Raw genomic sequence first — 13,246 nt, forward strand, 5'->3', positions numbered from 1 at the left:
GCTAAAAGGAACACATTAGAATACAGTTAAGACACCCAACATACACTAGGGTACACTAGGGTATGGTGGGGTACCCCTGTAGTTGGCATGACCTACCCCATAAGCCCCTAGTATGTAATAGGGCAGGGGATTGAAACTACCTGGAAGTCTCCAGTATCCTGGGACATGGCAGTTTAGAGGCCAGCATATTCTCTGCACCAGCATGTGTGGAGTGTTGAAGCCTGAGGCAAGTTTAAAAGCTGCACTGGTGGGCCGGACAGCTTTTAAACCTTAAATTGTGTCCAAACTCGACTTTGGGAGGAAGGGCCCTTAAAAGTTAAAACACCTACCATGTTTTGCATATTAGGGACCCCCGGGATCACACCTAGGTATCCCAGGGGTGGGGGGGTCAGTTATCTATAAGGAGCGCCCTTATAAAATGAGTTTTTCTATGCCTGGGTAAAGTGAAAGTTTACATTTCACTCCCCACATTGTATTAAAGAGGTGCTCAAATTCGACGTTGATGCTAGAAGAATTGGGTAAGGATGATCTGCAATATTTCTGCAGATTCAGAACCCCTGAAGTTTCCCCTAGTTGCACAGGGGTGGGGGTACGGTAGAAATTAGGGACATACTTATAAAATATGGTTTTATAAGCCCTGGTGCTATAAAAGTGGCGCAAGTAATTTTCCCCATTGCAAACTCCATGGCCCATAGGTTAACATGGTAGGAAGTGATTGATTAATAAATATTGATAGGTGAGAAGTAGCCGGACCATTCAAAGACTTTCCAGAATGGTAGTAGTAAATCCAACAATATTATATTGTTGAATTTCTCTTAAAGTGTACATACAATAAGTTATGAGACTTTCTTGTTTGTAAGTCCAAATTCAGCCTTTCAGTGGTCTGCCCTGATTGGTCAGAGTTAAGTGGATTAGCCAGGTTGCTGGAGGGCAATGTGGTGGTCTATAGGAATGCCAGGCCAGGAGGTGGCGTCGTAAACTATGCTCTTCAAAGGCAGAGGGGAGGCCTGGGTTTCAGTCCACTATGACAGTCTTGACCCAGAGTCAGGGCTAGGCTTAAGGAAGGTATGTGCAAATGGTAGGGGGAGAGTCCATGGAGCTAAGACATCCCAGGGGGTGTGTTTAGCCTGCTCTTACCTCCTTGTTGGAAAATCAGCCATTATGGATTTGGAAGAATGATGCACTCTGGGACAAACTAATGCCACACTCCACAGGATGTGGTCATAACTATGAGGAGTTGCCCTGCTCTCATTGGTCAGCAGTGACCTGGTGCTTGATTCAGAGAATTTTGAATAAGTATCTGAGAGGGGCAGAGCCCTCCAGATCTTCTGCTTGAAACTGAATGAAGCAAGAAGTGCCCTGCTGGAGAGTTTTGCTGTGCAATGAACTCTAAGGCCTGGCCTATGAAGACTGCACCATCTGAAACTATAGCCCTGTGGATTACCTTGCTGCCAAAGGACTCAAGAGTTCCTTGCACAGCAATAGCAAACATGACAGCTACTGCCACACCCCAAATATATGCATTTTACCAATAGTTTGTTGAAATAGATATAGGCTTGTAAGATTAACTTTTCCATATGTCTGCTGGGTTGGAATTAGACCAGTACATCTTCCCACAATGTATGCACTTCCCTCATTGTTTGTTACACTGGACTTACAATAGAAATTATGACCACAACCCTCACCCTCCCACCAAATATATGAAAATCCCTTATTGTTTGTTTGTCTGCAGTTAGAATAGTCAGTATACCCCTTCCAGAGTATGCACTTTCCATAATGTGTCTGGGACTGGAGTTAGAATAGGAAATATGAACACTACAAACATATTCATTTCCCCAATATCTGTTGGAATAGAGTTAGTCTGTTGAATCAGACCCTGCCCCAAAGACTTGTGCTTTTCCTAATGTGTGTTGAAATGAAATGATAAATATGATCCCTCCCCCATATGTATGCACTTTTACCAATGATTGTGGAATGTAGTAAGAATAGTTCCTCTGGTTTCCTCCCTCTACAATACATGCACTTTCCCCAGTGTGTATTAGTAACTAATTAAAATAGTAAATCTAACTCCCCTCCAACGTATACTCTGCCACCATTATTTGTTGGTCTAATGTTACAATAATATGTATGACTAGCAGCCCGTCCCGACGTTGTCCGGGTATGAATTGCTGCCGGCCAGTAGTATATTGGTTTGTAGGATTTAGTTTTGATAGCATTTCTTATCTGTGACAGGCCTGTGAAACGCTCTGATTCACAGTGCACTGCTGATACACTTAAGAGTGCGCGTTCAGTAGTGTGTGAACTCGAGTTTACCTACTTTATTTTTCCTTGCAATATTATATAGCGTGAACTCGACAACATGGCATGAGCACAATTTACATTACAGAAGAACACATTCATTTGTGGTAGGCACGGGGAGGCAAAGCGATTTGCCTGGAATCACAGGATGTTGAGCTGATGCCGAGATTCAAACGTAGCTCCCCAGCTCTAAAGTTCGCAATTCTAGAACTTGTGGCGAGAGGTGTGTCTAAAAGTGTATGTCGGTGCTGACCATCAATGAGAGAGACCTGTGCATTTTTCGAATCGGTGGTGAAAAAATACGAGTATGTTGCTGGAGATGTGGGCCGCCGTGCCACCAATGTACTTACTGGGGGATGGTAAACACCCATTATTCCGCAACTTTCTTTCCGCATACCATCACTCCGCATACTTTCATTACGAAAGTACCATGACTCCGCAATGCCATTATAACTCATGGCATTACATTTTATATGCTTTTACCAAGCATACATTTACAACGAAATTCGTTGTAAATGCATGAATGGTAAAAGCATGTTTTTTATGTTTGGACATGGTAAGTATGGGTATAGGGGTATATCTTTTGGGGTACTGAGGTATATGTTTTGGGGTGTTTGGGTATTTTAAGGGTTCAGATATAGTTTTGGGTTATGGGGTACAGGGGTAGTTTTAGGGCTTAGGGATAGGTATGGGTTTTGGGGTACAGGGGTATTTATAGGGTTCAGGGCTAGGTTTGGGTTTTGGGGTATAGGGGTATTTTTAGGGTTCAGGGGTAGGTTTGGGTTTTGGGGAACAGGGGTATTTTAAGGGTTCAGGGCTAGGTTTGGGTTTTGGGGTACAGGGGTATTTTTAGGGTTCAGGGCTAGGTTTGGATTTTGGGGTACAGGGGTATTTTAGGGTTCAGGGGTAGGTTTGGGTTTTGGGGTACAGGGTTATTCTTATGGTTCAGGGCTAGGTTTGGGTTTTGGGGTACAGGGGTATTTTTAGGCTTCAGGGGTAGGTTTGGGTTTTGGGGTACAGTGGTATTTTAAGGGTTCAGAGCTAGGTTTTGGGGTACAGGGGTATTTTAGGGTTCGGGTAGGTTTGGGTTTTGGGGTACAGGGGTATTATTAGGGTTCAGGGGTAGGTTTGGGTTTTGAGGTACAGGGGTATTTATAGGGTTCAGGGCTAGGTTTGGGTTTTGGGGTACAGGGGTATTTTTAGGGTTTAGGGATAGGTTTGGGTTTTGGAGTACAGGGTATATTTATAGGGTTAAGATGGGTTAGTGTTTAAGGGTGTTGGGGTATTTTAAGGAGTAAGGGTGGGTTATGATTATGGGGTGCAGAGGTATTTAAAGGGAGCAGGGTGGACACCCGGTGCTGAATGTACAGAGCCTGGGAAGAAAAAACAATGAAATATTGGGCACAACACTCGCTTTTTTTCCGTAATCCCGCGCCCCGCACATGCCCACGCCCCCAGCACACGCCCACAGCACACGATATGAGACATGGTATGAAGGGTGGAACGTACCACACACCCCCAGCGTTTGTCACACCCCCAGCACACGCCCACAGCACAAAGCAGACACGCCCACAAGGGACTACTATGCTGGCACAGTTCTTTTACCTTTTAAATGTATATGGTGGCCGTCTGCATAGCCTATGTCCTTCTGCTGCAACTGCCCTTTCCAACGCTGTATTGGGTGTTGTGATTGGTGCTGTGGTTCCTGAGATTACCCGCCTCAAAAGTTTGGGCTCTCTCTTTATTATATTAGTATGGATGTGTGTACTTTCTTCGAGGTTTGTTTGGCTGGAGTTAGAATAGTAAATCTATCCTCCCTCCTTGTAACCATGTTCCCCAATGCTTGTCGGACTGGAGTTAGAATATTAAATAAGACTCCCACCAAACACACACACTTTTCTCAATGTTTTTTGTAAGGAGTTAGTCTACTAAATCAACCCCTGCTCCCCATGTATGCACTTTCCCCAACAATTGTTGTAGAGAAGTTTGAATAGTTGTGTAAACAGGGGCGTGGTCGTAGAAAGAACACATAGACATAATAATTGGCTGTGTGCCACTCAGTGACGAAGTACCAACATCAGATTAAGACACTCCAAAAAGAGGTGGTGCTTATACAAGCCAGGATGGATGATGTGGGGGGATGCTTCTGGACGAATATTATCAGATTTGTGGGTGTCCCTGAAGGCACAGAAGGCGAAGGCATGAATTTATTTTTAGAACCATTGCTGACTGAGCAGCTGCAGTGGGGGAAGATCTTCAGGTTTTCCTCAATGGAGAGGGCGTATTGAGTGCCTGGCTATCCCCCTGCGCCAGGAGGCCGGCCTCGACCAGTGGTTACAACACTATTTAACTTTAGAGATAGAGACAATATATTATGGATTGCTAGAACTAAAGGTCCACGAACAATCAACAACAGTACTGTCGCAATCTTTCAGCCTACACGGTGGACATGCGCAAAATACGAGATTCGTTTTGAGATGTGAAACAGCATCTCCGCGACATGAGTGTCAAATATGCACTATTAACTCTACCAAAACTGAGGGTCATCTCACACAGTGAGACTCTTTACTTCTTGGCACTGAAGGATGTGTGGTCCTTACTTGAGACACAGGGAGACTTCCAATGCTTGTCCACACTGGCCCAGGGAAGGGAACGGAAGACAGAGTGGAACAGGCGACGTGAGGGGCATGGCCACATATACTCCCACTTGTGACTGCGCACACCTTGGTAGGCCCATAAGGGTCATCATGTTATTGCGGAAGGCTCTTCAGTGAGCTCCACAAATTAGTGGTATTATATGCTCCTAATGTGGGCCAACCTCTCTTTCTTAACACGCTTGCACCGGCTATCCTCCTTTCAGCACTGTTCCCAATATTTTGGTGTGGAGACTCCAACAGGATTCCAGGCCTGGAGAAGGACAAGTCTACTCCTCCATTGCCAGGGGCCAAAGCACACGCCACCTCTAGGGAGCTACAACAGTGGGCCCATAATGTACAAGTGTTAGATATTTGGCACACCTTCCACCCGCACCAACAAGAGTATTCCCATTACTCTGCCCTACATGGGTTCACACGAGGGTTAACCAGGTGTATAGCAGGGGCATTGGCAATTAAATGTAAATGCGTGAAGTGCTTCAGTTGGACATTTCCCCTTGATAGTGACTTTTCAGCGGGCAAAGCCCCACCCGGTGATCCCCACTTGGCATTTACAACCACAGGCATTGCAGCTGTCTGTTGTAGACACAGGTGGGGGAACATATAACAGATACTTTTCCTAAAATTAGGGTTCTGCCAAAGATGTGGTGATTGAGTGGGATGCATTCAAAGTGGTGATACGTGGTTTGTGCATGACTACACAGTATGGCATGAAATGGGGATTTCAGACAGAGGTGTTAGATGTGTAGGGTAGATTGAGAACAGCAGAAAGGGAATCTGTGTCTAATCCAGTCTACAGGGAAGTGTCAAGACGCTTATGTGCCTTTGATTGTAAAGGATATATCAAGTATCAACATGAGCTTTTAGCCTGGTTGTTGAGATCTGAACACCCCTGCACCCCAGTCTGGCCATCTCTCCGCCAGAGGGCCCCATGGTGAACTCTCAACTAGCTATAAATGGGGAATTTGAGGCCTACTACAGGGAGCTATATCAAGCCCCAATAGGTGTGGACAAAGAGGTGATCTCTGCCTATCTGAGAGCTCTTGAGACCCCCCCCCCTTCATAACCCATCACTGAGGCAGAAGCTGGATGCCCCTGACCCTTGAGGAGGTTAAACTGTCCATTAAACAAATAGGAAGAGGCAAGATGCCACACACCGATGGGCTACCAGAAGAGTTTTATGCCACAAATCAGCCCATCTGACCCTCTGGCTGGAATGCATGAACAGGCCAGGGAGCATGGTAGACTTTCAGACACCATGAGGGAGGCTTTAATTAGTATTTTTGAAACCTAGGAGGGATCTGCTTGAGGTGGTCAAAACTCTCAATGTTGGGTGGCCTCATTGGACATAGAGAAAGTGTTTGACACTTGAGGTGGGCCTACTTGAAAAACGTACTACTGAAATTAGGGCGGGAACTGGAGTTTCATACATGGATGGGTGCGAATGGGGAATCTCATCTTTGACAGTTTTGTCCTTGAAAGGGCCCTAGGTAGGGTTTAATCCATCCCCCTTGCTGTTTGCCGTGGCCTTGGAACAGTTGGCCTAAATGCTGGAAGGGGCGTGCCCTTAAATGGGGTGTTGGGTTGCAAGTTGCCCCCCAGTACATCTCCATGTATGCTGATGACACACTGATGTATCTAAAGGCATATCCACCATTCCTACTGGCCATTATGGTTATTTTGGATGACTTTGGTTGCATCGCGGGCGCCGGATCAATTGGGGAAAGCCATGCTTATTCCCTCTATTGCAGACATCTGAATTGCTATGCCACACAGATGAGACTGAACGCCTACAATGGAAATATGACACCATTAAGTACTTGGGGGTCTAGCTTTACCACTCAGGAATATGACTTGAAAGAAGATGATCTGGGTAAAGCACTACTCACAATCCAACAGTCTTTGCCCTTTTGGACACAGTTTCTCCTGTCGCCTATGGGTAGGATGTAGATCACAAAAAATGTTATTCTCCCCCCGACTCCTCTACTTTTTCACAGCAATTCCGGTGATACTGAAGAAATCATTCTTCATGGAGCTGCAGCGACTGCTCACTTCCTTGTTCTGGGGAAATAAGAGACACCTTGTAGCAATCATCACTGAATATTCTGCAATGGAGGCTTAGGGCCTGAGAGTCCCCAATTATGAGCTCTACTATGCCGTTGCCCAACTCCAATGGCCTTTGCAATGGCTACAGGACACTTTGAAGCCCAAGCCGGATATGCTGGGCTTTGATTTAACAGGCACCCTGCAGCTGGTGTGGTTCCTGGAATACCTCTCCTTCCATACCACAATGAACATGCAGCTGAAGGTAGCAGTTTGGTGCTGGAGGAGATATATACGTGGAGGCGACAGGGGAGTGTCATATGCACCAAGTCTACCATTATGGGCACCACCATTCTGTAGGCATTTGACAGCCACTTACCAGATAGATGGCTGGACCACAGCAGGGTATACGAAATGGAGGGACATGGTGGTCCACACGTTCAAGGATTTGGAGGAGGCAGGTACTCTGGACCAAGGACAATTCGTACTGCACTTGGCTCTCCATGGGGTGGAGAGGAGGATGTGAGGCCATGATGGGGGTGCACCACCGGTTGCAGGTCCAATAGAAATAATAATAACTTTGGCAGGCACTAGAAAGGTGATGCCCAGAATCTATGGAGCTTTGATTTGATACTCAGCTGGAGCATACTGTCTGGCTCTCAGGGGTTGGTGAGAGAAAAGAATTTTGATAGAACTCTTGGACCCAGTCTGGTAGGGATGTTTGGGTTCTGTCAGGAACCCAAACTTTACGCAATGCAGCTACATACACCATACATCCCTTTCACCGGCCTGGATATGGAGAATGTATCCAAGCACCAGGGCGATATGCCCCAGATGTCAGCATGTTGAGGCGGACTTTCTCTATCTAGTAGGATATGCTCAGTAATAGTGACATTTTGGCAAATGGTGACCTCACCCATATCCGAGGTTATGGGCTCTGTCATGCCACGAGTCCCCACCCACTGCATTCTCAATACTGAAGCCATGAAAAAGCGGACAAAACAGATCGTTGGGTTTAAGGTCCTGGCACAGATACTTGTGAAGCACAGCATCGCCATGTCTTGGAAAGTGGCAGCAGCCCTCCAGACCCCTTATGGAAGATAGATGTAGTCCGTTGGGTCTCACCAGGACTCTCAGTGCTGGCGGATACCAGGGCAAGGGATGGGAGATTCAACCTTATGGACCCGTGGGATGAAAATTTGACCAGATTGAAGGATATTCTCACTCCAGTTGCACAGAGCATCGACGGCTAACAGGGGTACTCTACGGGGGCTATTCTATATGAGGATGGGGCTCCCTGAAGAGAGATACCATGTGCACTTATGTCAAGCGCAGGGGAAAGGGGATGTGGGGGGAGCTGGTTCTGTTGTGTTGATTAGACGCCTGACTATATATTACGTCTTTATCTTCTGCATGTGGGCGAGGGGACAGCGGTCCACATGACAATGTTTTTCTCCCTTTGTACATGCACTTTTGCATTGCTGTGTTGGGGATTCAAGCCAACCTACACACTGCTGGTACTGTACTCCGGTGTTCAAGGCAACTGTTATCTTCGAATCAATAAAACTATTTACAAAAAAACTAAGTGGGTGTTAGTTTCTCCTGGAAATTCAAGAGCAAATCAGGAGTAAGTGAGAACAAGTCATACATCAATCAGCTCCTCAGTGCTCTAAAATCATACATCGCAGTCTTTGTGATACTCTTTTTCCTTGCTGTTTTCATTTGGCAAATACAGGCATATTGGGGGATTCGTTTCAGGTTTCTGTACTAACGGGGCCCTTTACTTCATGCATTTAAAAATATCCCATCTGAGCCTACCATCCTTCATTCCTTAAGGAACACCCTGAAGAAGGAGACACCATCCAGATGGAACTTGCTGCACCTTGTTTAGCATCACCCTGTCTGGGTTCAGTGTGGGCAAAAGGAGCTCATCTGTGGGGGGATGGGGTAATGTTACCTTTGTGAGTCTTGATGTTTGGTAACTTTCAATGCCTGAGTTCAAGCTGTGCCGCTGTGAAATCTACAGAGGCCTAAAAGTGTGTGTTCCACCCTATTAGGTGTCTGTGTTTCTATAGGATAACGTTTCAGCCCTTCTGAAGAAAGTGAATTATTTCTAACCAGAAAACGGCTTCAGAACAACTGCCAAAGCCTTCATCCCCGTGCATCTGGATGGAGGCAAAGGCTTGCTCCCGGGTTTCCAGAGCCCCAAATTGACCCCTCTGAAAAGCATCTTACATGCTGCAGATATACTAACTAAAGGTCTGAAGAAGTACAACCATTAAATTCATACACTGAAAGAACTATACTGTCTTTTCGTCCAAGCCCCACCATCTTCAAAACCAGCTACATCACATACAAGGCCACCAGGAGCAGCACCCTGCATACTTGAGCGAGAAATGAACAACCTCAGACAGGCAGCACCACACTAGAAACCAGAACATCACTATACTAAAAATGAAAACTGGCAAAATAAAGTTTACAAGAAGACAGGCCTTCTCCATATATACTTTCAGGATCTGGAACAACATGCCCGCTAGCATCAGAACTGTCTCAGCATGCCGTCAGCTGAGAAAGGAGCTGCAGATTCATCTATTCAGAGTACACTGCATTTCTCCTCAGTAGGAATCATCTCCACTGCGCCTCACTGTAGGGAATCCTGAATCACACCACACCTTGGTGCCCACAAGTGGTCAGCTCTCAGGTGCTCTTTAGCTAGGTTCACCTGTACACCCATACATACATAGGGCCAATTTTAGCACTGGCGGCGCCCAGTGCAGCAATCTTTGTTGACGTCCCCTCAATGACCACATCCGCCATGGATTCCCTCACCATAACCCCTTAACAGTGGCCCTCAAGTCTCCATAACCACTCTCTCTCAGATGCATTTAATATAGCCTTATAGCCCGCCGCAGCGGGCTATACCAGCTATTCAAGTCCCACTCCAGCATTAAAGGCCGAAGGCGAGGGCCTTTAACAAGGGAGCGGAACTTTAATAGCTGGCATAGCCCAGCTACGAAGGATATCAGAACATTCTGCCACTAGAGGGCAGAATGTTCTAACAAATAAAACAAAGGCCTCTCGGAGCCCAAGAGCGTGTAAATGTCCTCGGGCTCCGAGAGGCCTTTGTGTAAACAATGGAATGTTGCTTTGCGGGCCTTTACCGACCCATAGAAGCACGGAGCACTCCATTGTCTTCAAAGGAGTGCTCCACATTCCAATGTTCTAATTCGTTTTATAGCGCCACTCATAACAGTGTAGGGTGTCAGAGCTCTTTACCTCACACACACTACACAGAGACAATCAATCATAGGTGTGTAAATCAGTGAATAGGAGATGTTACATAAGACAGAGGACTGCACGATGTAGGAGTCAAACGTCATCCCTACTGGTAGACAGAAAGTTTAATAGTGCTTGGTCTGGAGAAGCACAAATTCAGAAATTAAAATGTAACCCCACAGTCATGGTTAGAGTTTCTCTTTAAAAATCAGATTTGATTTCTATCCAAATAAATCCTTTTTCCAACATTAGGATGATGAAAGACTGGCGCAAAAAAATCATAACGCTTTCATCTATACCTTGTGGTTTCCACGCAGCTCTTTGATGACAGTTAATAGCTCACTGTTCTATGTTAGGATTTTAACTTATAAACTGTAAGTAACAAAAGGATCCCTCAGACAAAATCAGTAACCTACCAACCTATTTACATTATATGCACTTTGTGATCTGCATGGTACATGTTCTTTGCAGCAAGCATATTAACCCTCTGCCCTACCTTACTATGAGTCAAAACTTCCACTAAACAAACCTCCAATCTCTCTCTAAAAAGAACATTACTCACCTTGATTATATTGACTTTTTTATTGTTGACTGAAAATTGCTGGAGACCAGGAAAGCGGCAGCTAGTGCTTTTCAAACCATAATATACTTCAAACACGACGCCCCCCACCCAAAGTCAGCGCCCAGTGCGGTTGCACCCGTCGCTCTGCCCTAGAGCCCTGGTTACATACAAAACTTGCATCGGCAGACTGTGGCCGTCCATGATTCGCAAGCTGTACCCAGTGCTTAATTTGAGCAGGTGGTTTACGGTGCTCAGCACCTGAACTTAAGTGAAAGCACCGGGGCCTGTCACAGTCTGCCACAAGGTGGCGCTGTCTGACTAATTTGGAGATGAGCATAACAACAGTTAGGCCCAGATGTAGGTAATAGCACATTACCGAATGGTAAATACCGAATTTTACCGATTCAGTATTTACAATAGGGTAATTGCTATGTAGGTAAATAATTCGGTACAAATACCGAATCTGTAATATTCGGTAATTACCGATTCGGTAATTACCGAATCGGTATTTGCCATTGATTCCTATGGGCCTTGAAGGGGGACAGGGGCCTAGATGTAGGTAATTCCCATTTACAGACTCTTAAATACCGAATTTTACCGATTCGGTATTTAAGAGTCTGTAAATGGGAAGGGGGCAGATGTAGGTAATTCCGATTTCAAGAATACTGAATCTGTAAGATTCGGTATTTACCGATTCGGTAAATACCGAATCGGTATTGCCCATTGATTCCTATGGGCCTTGAAGCCCATAGGAATCAATGGGCAATACCGATTCGATATTTACCGAATCGGTAAATACCGAATCCTGCAAGGGTGCAGGGGGTGTCACTTTGACACCCTCTAGCACCCCAAGTACAGGCTTGTGTGACATGTGGCACACATACATGCTCTAAGGGCATGTCTGTGTGTCACATTGCACAGGTGTGCATGCACAGATGTGCATGCACACCTGAATTCGGTATTTTACCACACAATAGGATTGTGTGGTAAAATACCGACTCTTAAGGGCCTGTGGCACTGTAAACTGTGCCACCTACATTTGGAATTACAGAATCGGTATATTTACCGATTCGGTAATTTACCGATTCAGTAATTTTACCGAATCGGTAAATATACTGATTCTGTAATTTTCAGCCCCCTACATCTGAAAACCCTAATACCGGTCGGAAACGGCCGAAATCGGCCGTTTCCGACCGGTATTAGGGCTCCTACATCTGGCCCAGGGTGTCACTTTGACACCCTGTTGCACCCCTGTTTCTGGCTTGTGTGCCATGTGACACACAGACATGCCCTTAGGGCATGTCTGTGTGCCACATGGCACAGGTGTACATGCACAGATGTGCATGTACACTGGAATTCGTTATTTACCATGGAAAAGTATTCCATGGTAAATAACGAATTTCTAAGGGCCTGTGGCACTGTAAACTGTGCCACCTACATTTGGAATTACAGAATCGGTATATTTACCGATTCGGTAATTTACTCAATCGGTAATTTTACCGAATCGGTAAATATACAGATTCTGTAATTTTCAGCCCCCACATAGCAAAACCCAAATACCGGTCGGTAACGGCCGAAATCGGCCGTTACCGACCGGTATGTGGGCTCCTACATCTGCCCCTTAGTTATTTACCCAATATACTTTAGAAATTAATATTACCTGTCACCCAAGCCATTCTTATAGATTTGGGGGCCTGAAATAGTCCGAATTGTCACACTTGTAGGAGTGTGTGAATGTTAGTACTTGCGTTGTTACTATCATTGGCAGGACTGGCAGGGGCAAGTTGTGGCACAAGATGTGGTGGCCTCCTGGCGAGAGCCCCAGCATTTAGGTTTTTGCAAATGAAGCACTGGCTGTACCTTCCCTACAAGGATACCCGCGTGGGTATGCACCATACTTTCTGCTCTTGAAGCTGTGATAAAGTGCAGCGATGGATCTCACCCAAGGCACTGATAGTCGTGCACCCCGGATGGTGGTGGCACCAGATCTAAGTCTCATTTACCTCTCGAATGGGCAACGAAAGTGGTCGCATCTTTATACTGTTAACAGGTAAGTACCAAGTGGCACAAGTTGCATCAAAGTCAGGCTGGGGTCTTGTTACATGTCCTCAAAGGGTTCCCTCTCAACCGACTTGGACCACATTATGGCCCGGCAGAGTCGAAGGACAGGACAACACCTCTAAATAGAGTAGTCCACAGAGCTGAGAAAGGGCGGATCTTTTTGGAGCATGGGACCCCACTGGCCCCACTGGCCCCTGCATCAAGGGCATTGGAATGGCTCTATTCTCTGTGAGTATAGAGCCATTCCAATGCCCTTGATGCAGGGGCCAGTGGACACACAGATAGAGGGGCCTGTTGGACAAAGTCAGAATCAGAAACACTATCTGGGCGGGAACTGCCTTTACGTATTGTG

This window comes from Lissotriton helveticus, chromosome 7 (genome assembly GCF_964261635.1).
Source record: "Lissotriton helveticus chromosome 7, aLisHel1.1, whole genome shotgun sequence".
NCBI lineage: Eukaryota > Metazoa > Chordata > Amphibia > Caudata > Salamandridae > Lissotriton > Lissotriton helveticus.